This window comes from Oncorhynchus tshawytscha, linkage group LG22 (assembly GCF_018296145.1).
Source record: "Oncorhynchus tshawytscha isolate Ot180627B linkage group LG22, Otsh_v2.0, whole genome shotgun sequence".
Classification (NCBI taxonomy): domain Eukaryota; kingdom Metazoa; phylum Chordata; class Actinopteri; order Salmoniformes; family Salmonidae; genus Oncorhynchus; species Oncorhynchus tshawytscha.
The window spans coordinates 4466538-4476772 of record NC_056450.1 but is presented as its reverse complement, the minus strand read 5'-3'; positions in this window follow the sequence as shown (position 1 = coordinate 4476772).

Here is a 10235-nt window from a genome sequence, read left to right as displayed (position 1 = left end):
GTGTTGCCATCAGACGGAGGGAGCCCAGTGACAAAGTCCAGAGATATGAGACCAGGGATGATGAGGAACCGGTAGTGGCTGCAGGAGGCCAGAAGGAGCTTGCTGTGGAGTCTTGTTTTGAGCACACATAGTGCATGTGGTGACAAAGGCAGAGACATCAGGGACCATTGTGGGCCACCTGAAATGTTGTCGAAGGAAGGCTAGTGACCGGAATGGGTTAAGGACAAACAGCCAGTTAGCCAGGCCCCCTTCAGATCCAGGCTGGGAGTGTTACGCCTCGCAAACCAGATTCTCAATACCCCAATCCACAGTGGCAGCAAGGCATGAGGCAGAAAGAATGGTTTCGGAAGTCGAGGGTGTGGCAGAGGAACTGAATAGGCGGGAGAGCGCATCACGCTTCACATTTTTAGACCCATGACGGTAGAATATGGTAAAGTTGAATCTGGTAAACAGAAGGGCCCACCGGGCCTGCCTTGAGTTGAGGAGCTTGGCTAAACAGAGATATTCCAAGTAAGTATGGTCAGTCCAGACCAGGAATGGCTGTTCTGCTCCTTCCAGCCAGTGCCTCCACTCCTCCAATGCCATCTTCACTGCCAGGATTTCTTGGTTGCCCACATTGTAGTTCCTCTCAGCAGGATGGCACAGGGATGAAGCTTCTGGTCCTGGGCAGATCGCTGGGAAAGGATGGCCCCCTCCAACATCCGAAGCATCCAATTCCATCACAAATTGACCCGAACGGGCCCGGTGGATGAGTATGGGTGCTGTTGTGAAACGATGCTTCAGGTACACAAAGGCTTTGTCGACAGCTGGAGACCATTTGAGCGGTACCTTGGGAGAGGTGAGTGCCGAAATGGGGGCCGCCAGAGTGCTGTAATCCCGAATGAAACGGTGGTAGAAGTTTGCAAACCCAAGAAACCGTTGCAACTGCACCCTGGACGTTGGTTGAGGCCAATCCACCACTGCTTTCAACTTTCCACACATCTTTGACCGAAGCCTGGAAGACAGTGGGGGCATTGGTGAGTCCAAATGCCATGACCTGGTACTCATAATGTCCCCTAGCTGTGTCGAAGGCTGTCTTCCACTCATTCCCCTCACGTATCCGAACCAGGTGGTAGGCATTCCAAAGGTCCAACTTGGAAAACATGGTAGCCCCCTGGAGAGGTTCAAATGCAGAGGAGAGGTAGGGAGTAATAATTTTGATAGTGATTTCGTCCCGTAGTCCCCGGTAGTCAATGCACAGGCGCAGGGTCTTGTCCTTCTTCTCCACAAAGAAAAACCCTGCGCATCCAGAATGAAGGATGGCCCCAGTGGCCAGAGACTGCTCTATTTACTCCTCCATAGCTTTGGTTTCTGGTCCGGACAGAGAATACAACTGACCCCGATGTGGTGTAGTGCTTGGGAGAAGGTTAATGGCACAATCATAAGAGCGGTGAAGGAGAAAGGAAGTAGCACTTGCCTGACTGAACACTTCCAGGAGGTCATGGTATTCAGTAGGAATAGCAGAGACATCGACCGTCTTGCTAACATCCTAAGGAGGACGACTTGGGGAAGGCTGTGATTCTTGAAGGGAGTGGGAATGGCAAAAAGGACTCCAACCCAGGATGGAGCTTGTGGTCCAGTCAATTACAGGATTGTGTTTTTATAGCCAGGAAAATCCCAAAACAACTGGAACATTGGGAGATGCAATGAGAAGGAACTGTATGGTCTCACTGTGGTTACCAGAAACCCGTAATTTAACGGGCACAGTACTATGAGTGACTTCCCCTATAGAGCGGCCATCCAGTGCCCTAGCATCCATGGGCACAGAGAGAGGCTGAGTGGGAATTACCAAGCTCCAAAGCTATCGTGGCATCCATAAGCCATTCATCAGCCCCAGAGTCAATGAGCACTCAGAGAGACTTAGATTGGTCTCCCCACAGCACAAGAGCAAAGAGGGGTGTGCAGGTGATGGGAATAAGGGAACTCCCAGTTTGGCTCTCCATAGTACTGGTACCCACTAGAGACAAGGGTTTCCTAATAGGGCAGGTAGCTATAAAATGTCCTGCCCCTCCACAGTACAGACAACAGTTATTATTCATCCTCTGTGAACGCTTCCAAACTGATAGCCTAGTTCTTCCCAACTGCATAAGCTCAGGAGTCTCCAACTCACCAGTCGTAGAGCTCCGGTGCCTTCAGAAACATATGTATTCCATAGGAACGCGCCATATCGGATGCCCGAGGCCAGACCTCCTCTCACTCTTGCGGTCCCTTAGGCGTCCATCAATTTTAATGGTTAAGGCAATAAGAGAGCCGAGGTCCACCGGCAGTGGGAGAGAAGCTAGCTCATCCTTTACCTCAGATAATCTGTGCAGAAAACTATAGAAAAGAGACTCCGGATTCCAGGCACTCTCGGTGGCCAACGCGCGAAAGTTCACTGTGTAGTCTGCCACACTACGGGAGTTTTGAATAAGTCAAGGAGTTTGCTGGCCGCCTTTCTCCCGGATACCGGAGACTCAAAACCTTTTCTCACCTTTGCCATGAATTCCTCCAATTGACTACAAATGGCAGATTGTTGTTCCCAAAATGCCGTAGCCTAGGAGAGCGCCCTTCCCGACATTAGTGTAATTATATTTCGATCGGGCTGAAGAAAACGAAGATGGCTGTAGCTCAAAAACTAGTGAGCATTGAGAAAGAAAACCCTGGCATGTACCAGGATTCCCAAATATCGCTCTGGAGGAGGTAAGCGGGGTTCACGGGGAGTCGGGATAAGCTGTACAAACTCACCACAGATAGGGAAACAATTACTGGGTGATTGGGGTTTTTCAGAAATGGCAGACTGATTTGCTCCATAATAGCCTTGAACATATGATCGTGACGTTCCGTCAAGGAACTGAGCCCCTATCCAAAGGGGTAGGCAAGAGAATAGTCAACAGTCAAAAAGGTCAAAACCAGATGAGAGTCCAGGAGGTACAGAGTTTCAGACAGGCTCGTGGTCAAGGCAGGCAGGCGGGTACCACGTCCAGAAACAGGCAAGGGTCAAAACTGGGAGGACTAGAAAACAGAAAGTGCAAAAAGCAGGAGAACGTGAAAAACGCTGGTTGACTTGGAAACATGCAAGACGAACTGGCACAGAGAGACAGGAAACACAGGGATGAATACACCGGGGAAAATAAGTGACACCTGGAGGAGGTGGAGGCAATCACAAGGACAGGTGAAACCGATCAGGGCATGACAAGGAGACAGGTAAAATAAGGATTTTTAAGACATTAATTGTGTATGTGTGCCATTCAGAGGGTGAATGAGCAATACAAAAGATTTAAGTGCCTTTGAAAGGGGTATGGTAGTAAGTGCCAGGCGCACCGGTTTGAGTGTATCAAGAACTGCAACCCTGCTAGGTTTTTCACAGTCAACATCAAGATTGGTCCACCACCCTAAGGACATCCAGCCAACTTGATACAACTGTTGAAAGCATTGGAGTCAACATGAGCCAGCATCCCTGTGTAACGCGCTGACTATTTGAGGCTGTTCTGAGGGCAAAAAGGGGTGCAACTCAATATTAGGAAGGTGTTCCTAATGTTTTGTACACCCGCGGGTACATTTACTTGATGTAAAAGTTGCTATTCTCAATTGGGACCAGACTGGGGGAAATTGTGATCCTGACTTATTAAACCTGTCTGAACTGAATTATTAGCTATATGTAATGACAAATGGTTTTAGTCTTTTAAGTTTCAACATTTAATGTCACATGCACAAGTACAATGAAATGCATTTCTTGCAAACTCAAAACCCAACAATGCAATAATAATGTATTACTACAAATAAAAACATGAGAAAAAACAATAAGAGATACTTTATTGTGTAAGTGTATTATATACAGGAAATATTTTAAAAAGTTAGTTCCAATAACATATTTACATGTGGAGGGATACTGGAGTGATGTAGGTATATGTATAGGGGTAAGGTGTCTAGGCAACGTGATATAAGATTAACAGAGTAGCAGCAGCTTGATTGTGAGTGGGTGTGCAGTTGTGTAGAGTCGGTTTAAATGTATGTGCATATTATGTGTAAGTGAGCAAATGATGGTGTGAGTGTTTGTGTGTGTGTTGGAGTGACAGTGTTTAGGGCCCTGTGAGTGTGCATAGAGACCGCAAATACTGAAATAAAAGGTCAATAAAGATACAAAGGTAAACTCGATCCGTGCAGCTATTTTATTAGCTATTTATCAGTTGTATTGCTTGGGGATAGAAGCTGTTCAAGAGCCTGTTGTTGTCAGACTTGATGCACCGGTACCCCTTATCCTCTTGCCGTGCGGCAACAGAGAAAATAGTCTATGGCTTGGGTGGTTGTGATCTTTGCCTAATATAGAGGTCCTGGATGGCAGGGAGCTCAGCACCAGTAATGTATTGGGCTGTCCGCACAACCGTCTGTAGCGCCATGCGATTGAGGGCGGTGCTATTGCCATACCAAGCAGTGAAGCAGCCAGTCAATATGCTCTCAATGGTAAAGCTGTAGAACCTTTAAAGGATTTGAGGGCCCATGTAAAACCTTTTCAACCTCCTGAGGGGGAAAAGGCACTGTCACGCCTTCTTAACGACTATGTGTGTGTGTGTGTGTGTGTTTGGACCATTTTAAGACTTTATTGATCTGGACACCGAACTTGAAGCTCTCTACCTGCTCCCCCGTTTCCTATAGTCCAAGATGAGCTCCTTGGTCTTGCTGACGTTGAGGGAGAGGTTGTTGCTCCGACATCACAATGTTGATGTACCATAGTGGTAGCAACAGTCCTAAACCAAACTTAGTCCACCCTAGTGCTTTTCTTCAAAGGCTTTACACTAAACTGTGTGTTAATTTAACACATGAAAAGGGTGGACCCATAAAAACACATTGGCTATGTATCTATCGATTTGTAGACAGATTTCTTATTTCCATGGGTGATTGTTGATTGATTTTACTTGTTGATTAGCAGTAGCCATGTAAGCCAACTATGGCCTATTCATAGGCCAACAGATGTTTTAATTAGAATTTTCTTCAACATTATTTGTGAAATATTAGTAAATCAAATTTTAAAACAAACTGAATCCATTTTAATATGTGGTACATTTACAGCTGCAACCCCTATTGACTGTGCCACAAACGCCAACCAACCCCAATACAATGTGGAATGCTGGTTTTTCATGGTGACATTGTGCCAAATTGCTTTGGTAACAATTATACTCTCCAAAGGAGTCCTGTTAAATTACCTCAAATCAAATGATGGGGGGGGGGTAGGCTACAGAACCTGTTAGTGTTAAAATAAATTATCAGAATCCTAGAATAAGCATACTAATACTATACCGTAGTAATTATATGGTTTATATCTTTATTGAGGTCTCCTGAGAGACAGTGTGATCAATGATAATGATAATGTACCCTAGAAGACAATAGAACTCACCATTATTTGTGCTGTCATGTACTCACACAGTGCTAGAATGTGTGATGTCATAGATTAACAAAGCTTGAGAAAGAACCCTTATTTGTGATGGCATAGACATGCATAGCTCTAGAATACACCCTTGTAAGTTATTCATAGATGGCACCTACTGTACATCACTCGATCGCGTCATACCAGTGTTATGAACATTCTGCCCTCTGCCATAGTGGTGCCCAAAAGTTGTGAGAACCCCAGTCGTTCTGAACTGAGGCAATTCATTTGCCATTCATCCATCATCATGTCGTCCAATTTACTTTAGATAGATGGCAATGTCATCATTAGTTAGCAAAGTTTGTCAAAAAGCTAGCAATGCTAACGTTAGCTAGCTAAAATCCTGTCGTCTCCCCTCAATCTTAGCTAGCTTACTCTATACTGAAACTAAAGTCAATCTGGCAACATCAAAATAATGACAAAAGTTTTTCCTACTAACTATTTGCCTCATTTTATTTCCAAGCCACTGTAATGCATTTTTAATTAAATCTTCATCTGCGCTCATTGACAATGCATTGAGTGGAATGCTCAGTCAGGCATAGGTCCTAAAGCGAATGTTCAAATATTGTGATGAAAAGTGCAACCCATGACTAGAACATACCCTTCCTTGTGCTTTCATAGACAAGCAAGGCTCTAGAATGCACCCCCATTTTGTGATGGCAAGGACTCTTTTTTTATCCTCGTTTTATCCTTTTAGCTCTAAGCCTGATTTTAACCTGTCAGGTTATTAATCTATTTGACAATAATTTCAAAATATTGAGTAAAACAGTTGTGGCTTTTAGAAATGATCTTATGTGCACAATGTAATGTCCAACTTCGTCACAGATGTCATTATTTTTTTCTTCCACACAGTGGGATGACCAGAGGTTTACATTTGCCTGGTGAATGAAGAAGTACAGATGGTCCTCACAGTGAACTTCTCTACTGATGGAGATATAGAAAACTACATTGATTCATGGGCTCGAGTGGCACAGTGGTCTAAGACTACATCTCAGTGCAAGAGGTGTCATTGCAGTACCTGGTTCAAATCCAGACTGCATCACATCTGGCTGTGATTGGGAGTCCCATAGGCTGGTGCACAGTGTTGCCGGGGTAGGCCGTCATTGTAATTAAAAATGTGTTCTTAACTGACTTTCCTAGTTAAATAAACAAAGTAAAATGCAGGGATGCATGCGCCTCCCCTATCAAGGTGTTCTGGTTCTTCCCTCATGCTTACAATGTTGTCTACCAGTCAACTGTCTATCCTGCCCTCTATCCATAGTGGTAGGTGGATTGTTTGTCCAGATCTGCAATAGGTTAATAACGCACCGAACTTCAATCTAAGTAATATAATACAAAAAAATGTTTAAATGAGAGATATCAGTTTTTATGCATTTCAATCCAAGCATCTGCCTATGTCGGCCTTCAGCATCTGCGGTAGAAGGTGACCAAGCTACATACTTCTTTGTCAGACCATGAAACATCCAGAAAAATCGGTCTTCTCTTGAAAACGTCTGTAGCATCTGAATGGTTTGGCCTACAAAACTATTATGAGCACTATATGGAAAGGGAAGGCTCTCACAAACACAATGGTGTGCTCACGGAAAGTGTCACAGGACTAGTCTGAAGATAATCTATACAAACAAATGGAAGTAGTTGTGTCCCCAAAAAATATATTTCTGAGCTTTCTTATACAGAAGTGCTCAAATTGGTTGGTAAAGCCTCCACAAAAAATGAATGCATAATTCTCTGAAATAACTTGAAACTGAGAAAAGTAATTGGCATCCATCATTGTTTATTCCACTTTTAATAGAAATCAGACTTTGCTTTTGATTTTTTTAGTCAACATAATATTGTAAATAATGAAACATGAAAATGGCATGGACAAAAATGGGACCCTTAACCTAATATTTTGTTGCACAATGTTCTGTAGCTCTCAATGAGACTTCTGTGAGATAATTTGGCCCACTCTTCCTGAGCAAAATGCTCCAACTACCTCAGGTTTGATGGGGATGCTTTCTCCAGACTGGAAGTTTAAGCTCTTTCCATAGATGTTCGATAGGATTCAGATCAGAACTCATAGAAAGCCACTTCAGAATAGTCACATTTTTTGTTCTTATCCTGTTGGAGGACACATGACCTGCGACTTAGACAGAGCTTTCTGACACTGGGCAGTGCGTTTCACTCCAGAATGCCTTGATAGTCTTGAGATTTCATTGTGCCCTGGACAGATTCAAGGCACCCTGTGCCAGGTGCAGCAAAGCAGCCCCAAAACATAACCAAGCCACCTCCATGTTTCAATGTAGGTATGGTGTTCTTTTCTTTGAAAGCTTCATTTTTTTCTGTGAACATAAAGCTGATGTGACTTGCCAAAAAGCTCCAGTTTTGACTCATCTGTCCAAAGGATAATCTCCCAGAAGGATTGTGGCTTGTCAATTTGCATTTTAGCAAATTCCAGTCTGGTTGTTTTATGTTTTTCTTTCAAAAGTGGAGTTCTCCTGGGTCTTCTTCCATGGAGCCTACTTCCACTCAAAAAGTGATGGATGGTGCGATGGTACAGTTCCACAGGCCTTAAACTTCTTAATAACTGTTGTCACAGGTACATCAAGCTGCTTGGAGATGGTCTTGTAGCCTTTACCTATACCATGCTTGTCTATTATTCTTTCTGGCTATAGTAAAAGGCCAAATTGAGTTTGATCAAATAATATGTATATATGTTTTTTTGATACCTAAAGGGGTCCTACAATTCAATATCAAATAGCTAAATGACGCATGGTATTACCATTGTTACGAATCACTTTTGGCCCGACAGTCTAGGGGGGATGGTAATGAGACCCGTAACATAACTCATGCAATTTATAATAGTGACAAAAGTAAAAGTGTGAACGAAATAACCACAACAACTGTAATCTACCGTCAAACTCAGGGTTTATTAATAAACACACGGTAATGGGGGGAGCAGGAAAAGGGTCTGAGCTGGACCCAAGGAAAGAAACAATAAGTATTCAAAAACACCCCTGGGCTAGACTAGCCTACTTTAACAACAGCTAACTAACTAACCAAAAATACAGTGGGTGGTCGAGTAGTGTATGCCCATGGGCGACTTGTCTTGGTTCCCCTTTTCCCACCAGCAAACAAACAAACACCATAACCAAAAACAATACTCACAGGTGATGACAAAGTGCTATGGAGGTGCTCAAACAAAAGCTAGCTCAATACATAAAGAGTGAAACAGAGAGCTACAGACATGGCATTTACAGAGAGATTGAGCTCCACAGCAAACAACTGACAGGGTTTTTAAACAAAGGGAAAGGAACGGTGATTGGGTAGGAAACAGGAGGAGGTGTGTCTTCTGATTGATGATTGGTGACTGATTGGGGAGTGATGATTTTCACCTGTAAGGGGAGAAGGAGAAAAAGAAACACAGGATACACACACAGGATACTTGTATCCGTAACACTCCCACCCTTAGAGCAACCTTAGGGATTGCGACCACAGTATTACAATGAATACTCACAAGATCAACAAAGTCAACCTTACAAAACATACAAAAATCATTACACACGAGACAAAGCATCTGCCAATACATTATCAGAACCCTTTTTGTGGCGGATCTCCAAATTATAATTTTGTACAATCAGCGCCCAACACATAAGGCGCTGGTTCTGGTTGTACATCCGGTGGAGAAACACTAAGGGGTTATGGTCAGTATATACAATCACTGGTAGGGCACTGGAACCAATATATACTTCAAAGTACTGCAGAGCCAACAAAGCAAGAGGTTCTTGTTCTATTGTCGCATAGTTTGTTTGACATTTATTAAATTTACGGGAAAAACAAACAGGATGATCCACTCCACTCTTGTCCTGCTGCAGTAGGACAGCACCAGCACCTCTGGCACTAGCATCTACCTGAAGTTTGAATGGTTGTTCAAAAGCCAGAGCAGCAAGTACAGGGGTACTACATAAGAGTGCTTTTGCAGATTCAAAAGCTCTTACAATCAGGGGACCACACAAATGATCTAGCCGGACTGAGCAAAATCGGTCAATGGAGCAACTACCGCAGATAAATTTTTACAGAAGCTTCGGTAGTAGCCAACCATCCCTAAAAAGCGGCGTAGCTCTCGTCTGGTGGTAGGTGCAGGGAATGCAGTTATAGCCAAGACCTTGGCATCAACAGGGCGCACCTGTCCATGGCCAACCTCTTTACCGTGATAGGTAATAGTAGCCTTCCCAAACTCGCACTTTGCCAAGTTCAGGGTTAGAGAAGCAGCTGCCAACCGTTCACATACTACCCTTAGAGAGTCAACATAATCTGACCACTCAGACGAATAAATTACTAGGTCATCAAGGTATGCACTACAGTTAGGAACGCCAGCTAATACGGAGTTAACCAGTCGTTGGAAAGTGGCTGGTGCATTTCGCATCCCAAAAGCCATGACTGAGTACTGTAGGAAGTTGTCTGGGGTCACAAAGGCAGAAATCTCAGAAGCACGTGAAGTTAACAGAACCTGCCAGTAACCTTTTAAGAGGTCCAACTTAGTTACATACTTAGCAGCACCAATAGTGTCGATACAGTCGTCCAGTCTGGGTAACAGGAACGAATCTGGCATTGTGACAGAATTTACCTTCCGATAATCCGTACATAACCTGGACGTACCATCAGGTTTAGGAACCAGAATGCAAGGAGAACTCCAAGGGCTTGAACTTGGCGTAGCCAGGTCATTCTCCAACAAATATTTCACCTCATCCCTCATTATCTTCCTCTTGGAAGCATTGATACGATATGGGTGTTGCTTGATAGGTGTAGCACTTCC